This window comes from Miniopterus natalensis, chromosome 8, assembly GCF_054644295.1.
Source record: "Miniopterus natalensis isolate mMinNat1 chromosome 8, mMinNat1.hap1, whole genome shotgun sequence".
NCBI classification, from domain to species: Eukaryota; Metazoa; Chordata; class Mammalia; order Chiroptera; family Miniopteridae; genus Miniopterus; species Miniopterus natalensis.
In genome coordinates, this window is record NC_142088.1 from 77,185,447 (window position 1) to 77,194,976 (window position 9,530).

Below are 9,530 nucleotides of genomic sequence, written 5' to 3' on the forward strand. Positions count from 1 at the left end.
GGTCAGAGCCGGGAGCCCGGCGCCCTCTGCAGGTGCGGAGGCCACGCTGGTCACAACGACAGGACGGACGTCGGCTGCCCGTCAGTACGCGAAAGCGTGAGCACGTCGGTGCAGGACCAGAGGAGGGGAGCAGCGTGTGCCACCCACAGCGTGCCTCCCTGGCGTAGGATTGTTTTGGACTAATTTAGAAAACAGCCTACACAGGAGCGTCTCTGGAGGCTGAGAAGTTGCCCTTTGTGAGGGAAACTTACCCATTTATAAGGGAAATCTCCCTTGGTGAAGGTGCACCTGGAACAGAAGGGTAACTGTCTAGAAACTGAGAAGGGGGGTCAGCCAAGACCCTAGAAAGACAGAGGAAAAGTTATTCCCCCCAACACAAACAATGGAATACTGTTCATCAACAGACAGGAACAAACTGTCAACCCGCACAAGGACCCTAGTGTATCTTGCATGCAGTGTTAGTGAAGGAGTCCAGTTGGGCACCCACGATGTCACCCCCTGGGGATATGGAGACAGAGAAGACCCCTCTGTGCCCAGCGTGCCTGGGAGTGCGACAGCAGTGGGATCCCGGACCCCGGACCCACCCTGGGCACTGGCCCAGACCTCCAACCACGCCTAGAGCCAGCCCATTAGGACTGGAGTCCTTAACCATGAAGCCACTCTCATGAGCACAGGCTGGGTGTGCACTGTCCCCCACTGCAGCCCCAAAGTGCCCCGAACCCCACATTTTCTGGTGGACCAGTTGTCACTCTAAACAGGCAAACATTTGCATACTGGAGGGCGATGAGCCAAGAAATAACATCCCCGTGGTAGAAATGACAAGGAGGTGCCCCAGGCCTTTGAGAGCAGCTGTTCCCCCTGGATCCCTGGATCCCTGGATCCCTGGACCCACGGCTGTTGAGCAGGGCTGGGCTGGGAGAATGTCTTCGCCTTGTTTATGTTTCCTTTTCCAGAAATGGCTTAGAGTCTCTGGAAAAAAATACTGGTTTTATTTATTTAATCTTCACCTGAGGATATTTTTTCCATTGCTTTTCAGAGAGAGTGGAAGGGAGGGAGAGGGAAACATCAATGTGAGAGACACATCTACTGGCTGCTTACCACACATGCCCCAGCTGGGGACAGGGATCGAGCCTGCATAAAATGCTTTTTTTCAAACGGTTTCCTGCTCTCTGGTCCTGAAATAGGAGGTTGCAGCCAAAGGAGGCTTGAAGTTACCACGAATGGGCCTGGAGTGGGGAGAAGTCAGAGTTGGGAACAGTTTGCTGCCCTTCACCTCCCTGAGCTAATGCCCCCTCGCTCACCTAGTATTTGTGTTTCTAGACATTCATCTGTGGAAGGAGGAGGTGGGGTAGTGGAATACCTGGGGGTGGTGGGGTGTCATTTCAGCACCATGGACATCTCCTTGAATCAGGGCCACACACCCAGGTTGCCCTGCTCTGCACACTGGATCCCCTTAGAAATCACATTAGTTCAGACGTTAATTCTCCAGTCCAACGTCCATGTTAACAGCTCACCTGGCTGTGTAGTGCCATGGATGGGAGGTCACCCTGGGGTGGATCACCACTTGGCAGCAAGGGGATATGACATGAGCCACGGGAGGGGAGTTTACAGGAGGGCCTTGGCTACAAGCAGAGTCACTGGGCTTTGAGTTGCTGCTCCACAAATCTCGGTACATTTTCTGAAAAGCTTACTAGTAGGGGCAGCCTTCCTTGTCAACTCAGATTTTCAAAATGTCTAATTTTATTTGATGTCAACTAGTGTAATATGATAGGACCTAATTTGATTGTATTTAAAACTTTGATGAGTTTGAATCAGCAAAATTCATGTCCCATTTTCAAAATACACAAATGTTGCCAGTGAGGAGACACCATGAGTTCAGACAGACCTGCGTTGGGAGGCCTCATCTATGATGTCATCCCCTTGCAAACAGTGAGGACCTGATGCGTGGTTTACAGGGACCTCTATGCACTTGTTTCTTGAAATGTGAGAAGGGCAACAGGCCAAACACGTGGTATAGAGACCTGTAAAATGTGTTTTCCCACAGGGGCCAGCTGCAAGATGAGGCCAAATCTCTCTGAATAATAAAGCAACAAGGCTCTCAGACCCAAGGAAGCAGCTCTAATGCCACCTTCCCCATCTGCTGGGATTTCTGATTTCTCAGACCTACTGTTGACAGTTTTCCAGTCTTCCTTCCCTCGCAGTTGCCAGCCCATCTCTCCTGCAACAGTGATAGCCTCCTACCTTCAGTTTTCATGTTCCAGCCATCCCATGGCAGAACTTTTAGAACAGAGCACAGAAGAGAACACGTGGCCATGAGCCAATGCGTGCGAGGTGCACCTGTGAGGCAAGTCCATGCCTCACTGTGATTGTTTGGACATGGAGTGGCTTAGGGCTTCCTGGCTGTCTGCATTAAACACCCATGGGTACCACCTGGTCCTATGCACATACGTAAGCACTGGGCTGTGCCTAACTCTTGTTAGCCAAAATGTTTGATCTTAAGGATGTGACAATCTACAAGCCAGTTGACAATCTCCTGAGGTCAGTGACTGTGAGGGACAGATGCTATCTGAGCTTGTCATGTCTGAGTCAGAGGGAGGACACAGGGTGTGTCTGCCAGAGCCAGACACCTCCACAATTTCACACTTTCTTGAAGGCAGGCAGGTCTCATCTCCGTCTCTGCAATGTGAGTGTGCAACTTCAGGATGAGAACAGCCTACACACTGACCCTGTATTTGGAAAAGAGAAACAAAATCAGGTGAAGCAATTTGATATCTCCTAAGATGAGAGCTTTCTCCTGAACATGATTTGAGTGTGTTTCCATAGGAATGCTAATGCTATTTTCAATAGGGTAAAAAACCTGAATATCCAGGAATTGAAAACTTATGTGAAAAAATAATGATGGAAAACTTCAGTAACCTGGTGAAAGAAGTAGACGTACAAGTCCAGGAAGCACATAGAGTCCCAAGCAAGATGAACCCAAAGAGGCCCACACCAAGACACATGATAATTAAAATTCTGAAGGTGAAAGACAAAGAGAATCTTAAAAGCAGCAAGAGAAAAGCATTTAATTACCTACAAGGGAGCTCCCATAAGACTGTCAATTGATTTCTCAACAGAAACTTTGCAGGCCAGAAGGAAATGGCAAGAAATATTCAAAGTGATGAAAAACATGGAACTACAACCAAGATTACTCTCCCTAGCAAAGCTATCATTTACATTAGAGGGACAGATAAACAGTTTCCCAGACCAAAAAAAAAAAGCTAAAGGAGTTAATCACCACCAAGCCAATGTTACAAGAATTGTTAAAGGGTCTTTTTAAATAATAATAATGATCAGAAAAAAAGATCAGAAACAAGAATAATAAAGTGGCAATAAATACATATCTATTAATAATTACTTTAAATGCAAATGGAATAAATGCTCCAATCAAATAACATACATATGGTGGCTGAATGGATAACAAGACCCTTCCATATGCTGTCTTCAAGAGGCTCACCTCAGATAGAAAAACACACACAGACTGAAGGTAAAGGGATGAGATAAGATATTTCATAAAAATGGAAACAAACAAACAAAAAGCTGGGTAGCTATATTTATACCAGACAAAATAGACTTCAAAAAAAGGCTATAACAAGAGATAAAAAAGGACCCAGCAATTCCAGTTCTGGGTATTTATCTGAAGAAACCCAAAACTTTAATTAAAAAAGATATATGCATCCTTATGCTGACTGCAGCATTATTTACAAAAGCCAAGATATGGAAGCAAGTTAAATGTCCATTGATAGTGGAATGGATCAAGAAGAAGTGGTACATACATACAATGGAATATGACTCAGCCATAAAAAAGAATGAAATCTCACCATCTGCAATAACATGGATGGACCTAGAGGCTATTGTGCTGAGCGAAATAAGTCAGGCAGAGAAAGACAAATGCCATGTGATTTTACTTATATGTGGAATCTAAAAAACAAAATAAATGAACAGGCAGACCAGAAACAGACCCATAGATACAGAGAACATTTTGATGGTTGTCAGATGGGTGGGGGGTTGAGGGGATGGGTGAAAAAGGTGAAGGGATTAAGAAGCACAAATTGGTAGTTACAGAACAGTCATGGGGATGTCAAATACAGCATAGGGAATATAGTTAATTATATTGTTGTAACTATATGTGGTGTCAGATGGGTACTGAATTTATTGGGGTTATCACTTCATAAGTTATATAAATGTCTAATCAGAGTCGTACACCTGGAACTAATTTAATATTGTATGTTAACTGTAATTGAAAAATAAAAAGTTATTTAAGACAAAATTTATGTGCAAGTAAAACCCAGCATGCAGTCACATACAGGAGCTTTATTCATAGCCCCAAATATTGTAAGGCATCATATGTCCTTCAATAGATGAATAATAATAAAAGCTGTGATACATTGGTAAATGGCCTGCTATTCAGCAGTGGAAAGGCCTGAACTACCACAACATGCAAAGACATGAAAGAACATTACATGCATATTGGTAAGTGTGGGAAGCCAGTCTGAATAGACCTCATACTGCTTGAGTCCAACTATATGACATTCTAGAAAAGACAGGACTACAGAGATAGTGGACTGATCAGTGAGTGGTTGCCCATGGGGAGAGGGGTGAGTTGAAAAGGGGAGTAGGATGATCGAAGGAGGTCCAGGGGAGCCAGATGGGAGTGGGCTCCCTCCTCTTGGAGAGCATGCTGGGGGTGGGTGAAAAAAGCCTTGCTGTGTAGCACCAACATGAATAAGTGCCTACTTCTCGCTGTAGGAGAGAAGGGTCTTCTTCCATATTAGATGTAACTATTTCAGAACCAGTTCTGAGAAAGTTTCTTAAAACTTTTATTGTAAAAAGTACATAACATAAAATTTACCATTTAGGCCATTTTAAAGAGTACGATTCAGTTGCATTAAGTATATTCACAATATTTTGCAACTATCACCACCATCCATTTCTGAACCATGTCCATCATCATCCCAAACAGAAACTGTGTCCATTAAAGAACAACTCATTCACCCTGCCCCAGCCTCGGTAACCTCCGTTCTCCCTTCTGTCTCCATGAATTTATCTTTCATAGATGCTTAACAGAGAGAGAATTATACAGCATTGGTCCTTCTGCATCTGGCTTATTCTCCTAGCATAATATTTTCAATGTTCATCTGTTACAATGAAATTCGTGGGTCAGAATTTCATTCCTTTTTAAGACTGAATAATTTTACGTTGAAAGTATAAACCACGTTTTGTTTGTCCAGTCCTCTGCCGATGGGCATTTGGCTTGCTTCTGCCTTCTGGCTATTGAACATAATGCTGTGGACACTGGCGTACAAGCATCTGCCCAGGTCCCCGCTGCAGTTCTTTTGGACGTGTACTTAGAAGTGGAATTGCTGCATCACGTGGTAATTCTATGTTTACATTTTTGAGAAACTGCCGAATTGTTTTCTGCAGCAGCTGTACCACTTTACGCCCCCACCAACAACGCGCGGGGCTTCCATTTCTCCATTCTCACCAACGCTTGCCATTTTCTGGGAGGTCATATGAATGTTTTCGGGAAACTTTCCCAGGCAGCCGCCTTTGGAAACAGAGGACAGCAAAATTGGGGTATTCTTTGGGAATAAGATGACTCACTCCAGTGTTTGGAAACCTCCCCCAAACTCCTGCACACACAGTTCCTTCCACCTGGATCCTTGTCCACTGTTGCCTGGAAAATCCCTTCAAGGGCTGGCTCAGCTCCTCCTCTGAGAAGCCTCTCCCAGCTTGGCCAGGTCGAGCTGCCACCCTTCCCTTGGCACCGGGTTAACCCTTTCCCACATGACAGAGTAGTGATGGTCGGAATGCATGTTTCCTCCAGGCCAGGAGCTCTCTGATGGCTGTCCCAGAGACCTTCTCAGTGTCCTCAGGGCACAGGACAGGTCATGGGATATTACAAATGCTCAGTAAACCTTTGTCCTCTGAGTGAACAGTGGTCTTGACAGTCAGTGCAGGCTCAGTGCAGTGGGGTTCCCCAAGATCCACTCTGTGCCCATGTGCACTGTGCCACGTACAGGGTGCTGCGGCTGTAAGCTCTGTCACCAGCAATGATGTCACTGACAGTGGAACTCGGCTAGGGCTACGTGTCCCAAGAGTGGGAGGTTTTTATTACTGTCTTCACTCTGCTACCGGGTTTCTCTGTGAGATGAGTCGGTGGACAGGTTGAGTTGGAAAGAGTGATGACCCACAGGGGCACGAGCTGAGCTCACCCTTAGAAAGACGGTCCTAGAGTTGGGGGAGGCTGTGGACGACCAAGCTCTGGAAGGGAGCATGTGCTGTGGAGGCAGTCCCTGCTGGCATGGTGCCAGCAGAATGGGCTTCCTTCATCATCAGCATCATCATCATCACCACTGTTTCTACCACCACAGTGGCTTCTGCTAGCTGAGCATTCTGCTACCAAGACAGGCATCACTGTCTTTACAGAAGTTGAGGGGGAAGAGTGACTTGATGGGGCCAATACCCCAGCCAAAGTCAGTCTGACTGAAACCGTCCGCCACCTCATAACCAGCTGCCCCACCCTGGCCACTGCCCGCTGGGAATGGCAGTCCTGTGCCCTGCATACTCGGGGCTCTGGTGACTGTGCCCTGGGTGAAGAAGACAACTGACTGGGATGAAGGCCCAGCCCATGATCCAAAGCAGGGTCCAGTCAACCCAGCTGGGGCTGAGACCACGCTCTTGGCCTCACTGATCAGCAACCACGAGAATCTGTTGGGGCAGGAGGCTGGAGAAAAAGACAACAGTCCCAGGTTCCTGGGGTCCAGGCTGCTGCTGACTGTGAGTGAGCTCTCCCCACTGTCCCCTCAGGGACCGACAAAGCTCAGCCCACCCAATAGGCCACTGGCCAGAAAGAAACAGAAGCTGTGCATCTCAATAGCAGTCTGTTCCCAGCCGCGGCCTGTGCGTGAAACCAGCATGTGGAACTGGTGCCCGCGGGGCAGACAGAAAGGGGCACGTGAGGGAAGCCTCTGCCCATCTCTGAGATGCCGGCCACTGGCCGCAGGATGCCCGAAAGGCTGGTAGGTCTGATCTCACCCTAGCTTTGCTGAACACAAACCTGGATCAATTTAAACACACCTGTCACTTGCTGATGGGGATAGGTCTGAGAAGTGCATCCCCTCAAACCTGATGGTGTAGCCCAGTGCACTCCCAGGCTATATTGCCATTGTCCTTATGCGGCGCAAACTGTGTGTTAGAGAAAAGAAATGACAAGTCCTGCCCGGCCGGGCGTGGCTCAGTGGTTGAGCATCGACCTAGGATCCAGGCGATCCGGGTTCGATTCCCAGTCAGGGCACATGCAGGTTGCAGCCAATCAATGACTCTCTCATCATTGATGTTTCTATCTCTCTCCCTCTTCCTTCCTCTCTCTGAAATCAATAAAGATATATATAAAAAAAGAAATGACAAGTCCAAAAGGGAGTCCCCCCAGGACAGCAAACCAAGACTTAATTGCAATTTCAGCCCCTACCCCAAATGGCCTCAAACCAATCAGTCTTAACTTCTTGATTAACCCTGTGAGATAAATTGCCTGAGACCCCGCCCACCTTCCCCCAAAGATAGGTCCCCTGGTCAGAAACCATCCTTTCTTTTCTTGGTGATAATGTTCTTGTACCACCCACTTTCTGCCTATAAAACCTTCCATTTGGTACAACTTCTCACAGCTCCCTTCTATTTGCAGCCCAATTAATAAATTTTTTAAGAAAGCAAATTATTCAGTTGAATTTTTGTTTTCAAAAAAATCTATATCTGCTTATATTTGGAAGTCCCTGCCCAACATTTCACGTTTTGTCACACACCAGAGGAGGAGGTGAAGGAGTCTGTTCATTGGTATCTGCTGCTTGCGCCAGCTTGCAAGAGCCAACCGTTAAACTTTTAGGAATTTTGTGAGCTGACCATTAAACCTACCCATTATTAACAACTGCATTATAAAACGGATAACTAGGTAAATTATATCTCAAGGACATTTCCTCTTGCACACAGACTCTTGATAGAGCCATGAGCGACTCCACGTCCTAGAACTCTACAAACAGACCTGGTCTCTGTCCTCCGCAGGGAGCTCCCCAAACCCTTGGAGCTTCCTCAGTGCGGGAGTGAGCTTTGTTACTCATGAAAGGCCTCTTCGATACTCCGGGGTTTGTGCTGGGGAGGACTTAGGGTGGGTCCCTGAAGAGCTTCGGGATGGGGACTGGTCTCCAGAAAGACCAACTGGTTAGAGGGTTGGGATGGCCAGGAAGGGAAGGGGAAGCTAAAGATTGGGTTCCATGAAAACTCTTGAAGGGACACTAAGAGGGTCCCGGGTAACTTCAGGGCAGCGAGCAGGGCGCGGGGCTGGGAGCTCCACGCTCCTCCCCAGGCAGCCTTCACTGGCTGTTCCCGAGCTGCACCCTTTACGATGAACTGGTGAACGTAAGTAAAGTGTTTTCCTGAGTTCTGGGAGCCATCTAGCAAATTAATGAACCTAATGAGGGGCTGTGGGAACCCCAGTTTTTAGTCAGTCATGCAGAAGTGTGGGTGGCCTGGGTGCCCCATTTGCAGCTGGCATCTGTAGTGTGGGCCATCTTGTAGGACTGAGCCCTTTAACTGGTGGGGTCTGTCACTAACTCAGGGTAGTTAATGTTAGAACTTAATTAGATTGCTGGACTCCCTGTTGGTGTTGAAGAATCAGAGAACTGGAGACATAGGTGGTGTCAGAGAGACACCCGGAGTTCCTGCCACGTGGCTCAAGCATCTCCTGCAGAATTTATCTCATTCAGTCTCCTGAGACCAGGCTGAGGGTGGAATTGTGCTTCTGCCTTAGAGAGAGGACAGAAGTTAAAACCTAAACTCCAAACAATCACAAAATGTGTCCAGGGACATGGCAGTGGAGAGACAGGATTTGAGTGCAGCCGGTGTTATTTTCAGGTTGAACTTGGTCACCGTGCCTTACCAACTCGCAGCCCCATTAGACTTGGACTGATTGGTCTGCAGAACCAGAACCTGGTCCAACAAGCTTGGACACAAATCTAAGGTTTCGGGGCAGGAGGTGTGCCCAAGCCCAGTCATACAGAGAACTAAACCTAGATGTGGTCAGGGGCCTCCCAGTCCGGGGGCCATAGGACTCCTCCTCTGGGTCCTCTCTGAATCTATCTTGGCTTCCTACACACACTGTCCTTCTCTGCTCCTCCAGAGACATGGAAAGACATAGCTGCCCAGCCCAGAATTGACTCATCTCTTAAGCAGGTTGCTAGTAGACATCCAGTAGAAGGGTCAAGCTAGATAGACTAAATATTTAAGAGTGAGAAAATTCTGGAAACACACTGCTTGGACTTCCACCCCAGGTCTACCATTTACTAGAGGTACCATTTTGAGCATGTTACCTAACTTCACCCCCAAAATGATGAGAAAAGTAGCACTTGCTTCCCAAGGTTAGTGTGGGGATTAAGAAGTTACTACACGCAGACATTTAGAACAGAACCTGGCATGTGCTAAGCGCCTGAATAATGCACTTC